Genomic DNA, 4,687 nt, shown 5'->3' with positions numbered 1-4,687 from the left:
ATGATTCAGATGTGGTATATATTATCTTTTCATAACTATTGGTTCATTTATTGTTTATGACAATTATGCCGACCAACGTGACATAGATTTTATTTATCTAGGAGGTTGTTGAACCGGAAATTTTAACCGACCCTATTGTCGAGAGGTTAAATTTAGTTGAAGAAGAAAACAATTTGTTGAAGGAAAAAATTAGAAAAATTGAGGAGGAGAAGATGATATTGGAGTTGCATGTTGCGGATGTCGTCGATGATCACAAGATCAAGATGGATGCAATGCGCTTGAAGATTAGAAAGATTAGAAAATATGCCATTCATACCGAGGCTTGGTATCATTATGCCGTTGGATCAGTTGTTACATTGGTTGCGATTATGATCGCATTTGTTTTCGCATTGAAATGTTTTACATAGTTTCAGTGTATGGTCTAATTAATTTAGATGCTCTGCAGAGCTTTATGTTGTTAGATGAGAACTATGTATGTACTTTGGTTTTAATGTGATGATGAACTTCTATTAATTTGGTCACTTAATTATATAATGCACGCAGATGAACCGGCAATGGATGTACGGTTCAAGACACACCTCCGAGTACATTAAGGGCGTGCATGATTTTCTCGAAGTGGCTGAGGCAAACAAGCAGAATGGTTTTATGTGTTGTCCATGCCCTGTATGTGGGAATACGAAGTCTTACTCTGACCGGAAAATCCTCCACACCCACCTGCTTTACAAGGGTTTCATGCCACACTATAATGTTTGGACGAGGCACGGATAAATAGGGGTTATGATGGAAGATGGCGAAGAAGAAGAGTACGATGACAACTATGTGCCCCCTGAATACGGTGATGCTCCTGAAGATCAAGAGGAACCAGACGATGTGCACGATGATGCTGCAACGGGCGAAGCTGCTGAAGATCAAGAGGAACCAGACGATGTGCCCGATGATGATGATCTCCGCCGGGTCATTGATAATGCAAGGACGCAATGCAAAAGTCAAAAGGAGAAGCTGAAGTTCGATCGCATGCTAGAGGACCACAAAAAAGGGTTGTACCCCAATTGCGAAGATGGCAACACAAAGCTGGGTACCGTACTGGAATTGCTGCAGTGGAAGGCAGAGAATGCTGTGCCTGACAAAGGATTTGAGAAGCTACTTAAAATATTGAAGAAGAAGCTTCCAAAGGATAATGAATTGCCCGACAGTACATACGCAGCAAAGAAGGTCGTATGCCCTCTAGGATTGGAGGTGCAGAAGATACATGCATGCCCTAATGACTGCATCCTCTACCGCGGTGCCTACAAGGATCTGAACGCATGCCCGGTATGCGGTGCATTACGGTATAAGATCAGACGAGATGACCCTAGTGATGTTGACGGCGAGCCCCCCAGGAAGAGGGTTCCTGCGAAGGTGATGTGGTATGCTCCTATAATACCACGGTTGAAACGTCTGTTCAGAAATGGAGAGCATGCCAAGTTGATGCGATGGCACAGTGAGGACCGTAAGAAAGACGGGAAGTTGAGAGCACCCGCTGACGGGTCGTAGTGGAGAAAAATCGAGAGAAAGTACTAGGATGAGTTTGCAAGTGAGCCAAGGAACGTATGGTTTGCTTTAAGCGCAGATGGCATTAATCCTTTCGGGGAGCAGAGCAGCAATCACAGCACCTGGCCCATCACTCTATGTATGTATAACCTTCCTCCTTGGATGTGCATGAAGCGGAAGTTCATTATGATGCCAGTTCTCATCCAAGGCCCTAAGCAACCCGGCAATGACATTGATGTGTACCTAAGGCCATTAGTTGAAGAACTTTTAGAGCTGTGGAATGGAAACGGTGTACGTACGTGGGATGAGCACAAACAGGAGGAATTTAACCTAAAGGCGTTGCTGTTCGTGACCATCAACGATTGGCCCGCTCTCAGTAACCTTTCAGGACAGACAAACAAGGGATACCACGCATGCACGCACTGTTTACTTGACACCGATAGTATATACCTGGCAAGCTGTAGGAAGAATGTGTACCTGGGCCATCGTCGATTTCTTCCGACCAACCATCAATGTCGAAAGAAAGGCAAGCATTTCAAAGGCGAGGCAGATCACCGGAAGAATCCCGCCATGCGTACCGGTGATCGCGTACTTGCTATGGTCAATGATTTACACGTAATCTTTGGAAAGGGTCCCGGCGGACTAGCTGTTCCGAGTGACGCTGGGGGACACGCACCCATGTGGAAGAAGGAATCTATATTTTGGGACCTACCCTACTGGAAAGACCTAGAGGTCCGCTCTTCGATCAACGTGATGCACGTGACGAAGAACCTTTGCGTGAACCTGCTAGGCTTCTTGGGCGTGTATGGGAAGACAAAAGATACAGATGAGGCACGAGAGGACCTGCAACGTTTGCACGAAAAAGACGGCCTGCCTTCAAAGCAGTATGAAGGTCCTGCCAGCTATGCTCTTACCAAAGAAGAGAAGGAAATCTTCTTTGAATGCCTGCTTAGTATGAAGGTCCCGACTGGCTTCTCGTCGAATATAAAAGGAATAATAAATATGGCAGAGAAAAAGTTTCAGAACCTAAAGTCTCATGACTGCCACGTGATTATGACGCAACTGCTTCCGGTTGCGGGGGCTTCTACCGGAAAACGCCCGATTAGCCATTGTGAAGCTATGTGCATTCCTCAATGCAATATCTCAGAAGGTGATCGATCCAGGAATCATACCAAGGCTAAGGAGTGGTGTGGTGCAATGTCTTGTCAGTTTCGAGCTGGTGTTCCCACTATCCTTCTTCAATATCATGACGCACGTCCTAGTTCATCTAGTTGACGAGATTGTCATTCTGGGCCCCGTATTTCTACACAATATGTACCCCTTTGAGAGGTTCATGGGAGTCCTAAAGAAATATGTCCGTAACCGTGCTAGGCCAGAAGGAAGCATCTCCATGGGCCATCAAATAGAGGATGTCATCGGGTTTTGTGTTGACTTCATTCCTGGCCTTAAGAAGATAGGTCTCCCTAAATCGCGGTATGAGGGGAGACTGACTAGAAAATGCACGCTTGGAAGGGACTCAATAATATGCAGGGACGGATATTCTTGGTCTCAAGTACTCTACACAGTTCTACAGAACTCTACCTTGGTAACCCCGTATGTCGATGAACACAAGAACAGTCTGCGCTCCAAACACCCAGAGCAGTGCGACGTCTGGATTACATGTGAACACATCAGGACTTTCAGCAGTTGGTTGGAAGCACGTATCAGAGCTGACAACACTGTTTGTGATGAGCTGTACTTGTTATCCAGGGGACCATCTTTGACTGTATTGATTTGGAAAGGATACGAGATAAACGGGAATATATTTTACACGATTGACCAAGATCAAAAGAGCACCAACCAAAACAGCAGTGTCCGCTTTGATGCAACAACCGAGAGGGGAAATGACACATATTATGGTTACATAGTGGACATATGGGAACTTGACTACGGACATAATTTTAAGGTCCCTTTGTTTAAGTGCAAATGGGTCAATGTGTCAGGAGGCGGGGTACAGGTAGACCCACAGTACGGAATAACAACAGTGGATCTGAAAAATCTTGGGTACACTGACGAACCGTTCGTCCTAGCCAATGATGTGGCACAGGTTATCTATGTGAAGGACATGTCTACCAGACCGAGAAAGAGAAAAGATAAGGAAGCGAATACATCATACGATGAGCCAAAGCGCCACATAGTTCTTTCAGGAAAAAGGGACATCGTGGAGTGGAGGACAAGACAGACATGTCTGAAGATTATGAAAAGTTTCATGAAATTCCTCCCTTTAAAGTCAAGGCTAACCCCAGCATCCTGATAAACGATGAAGATTATCCATGGTTACGGCGCAATAAGCAAATGACACAAGCGAAGAAAAAGTGAAGACTTTCTCCCGCAACTATTATGATGATACCATGCCAACTTTGTAACTGACGAGTATGATACCATTGTCCATTTGTACATGCACATGCTATGTGTGGGTCAATTTATGATACCATGCCAACTTTCAACTTTTTCAGAGTTCATTTGAAATGCTTTAATGTCTTATGTTTCGGCCCTCGTAATAATTAAAAATAGCAACAATAAGTATTTTCTTGTAAGTAGAAACAAAATAAAATAAATAAAGCAAGAAAGAAAACAAAAAAAGTGGAAAGTTTATAATTTTCCTAAAACTAAAAGCAAAAAGAATTAAAAATAAAGCAAAAAAACAAAAGAAAATAAATAATGCACAAAACAAAACAAAAAAACTGGAAAAAAATAAAAATAGCAACAACAAGTAAAGAAAACAAAAAAACAAAAAAGAAACGCCCCCCACTAGGCCCCCACGGCCTGAATACGACTTGAATCCCTACTATGGGCCAGGATTCAGGCCCGCAGTAGGCCCAGAAGGCCCATCAGGCAAAGCAGTCGCAAGTAGGCCCATAAGCCTGCAGTAGAGAGGAGTTCGAGAGGGGTGCGGCACTGGGGCTTATAAACCACTGCGCGCCCCTCTCAACTAGCGAGGTGGGACTAAACTTTGGCCCCGATGCGGGCAGCACAGGGGCCTTTGGTCCCGGTTAGTGGCTCCAATCGGGACTAAAGGGGGGGCATTGGTCCCGGTTGGTGCCACCAACCGGGACTAAAGGTCGCAGCTTCCCGCCCTTTGGGCTGCCGAAAAAGAGGCCTTTGGTCCCGGTTGGTG

This window comes from Triticum dicoccoides, chromosome 4B (genome assembly GCF_002162155.2).
Source record: "Triticum dicoccoides isolate Atlit2015 ecotype Zavitan chromosome 4B, WEW_v2.0, whole genome shotgun sequence".
Taxonomy (NCBI): Eukaryota; Viridiplantae; Streptophyta; class Magnoliopsida; order Poales; family Poaceae; genus Triticum; species Triticum dicoccoides.
The sequence above is the reverse complement of the archived record's forward strand: the minus strand, read 5'-3'. Positions refer to the sequence as shown.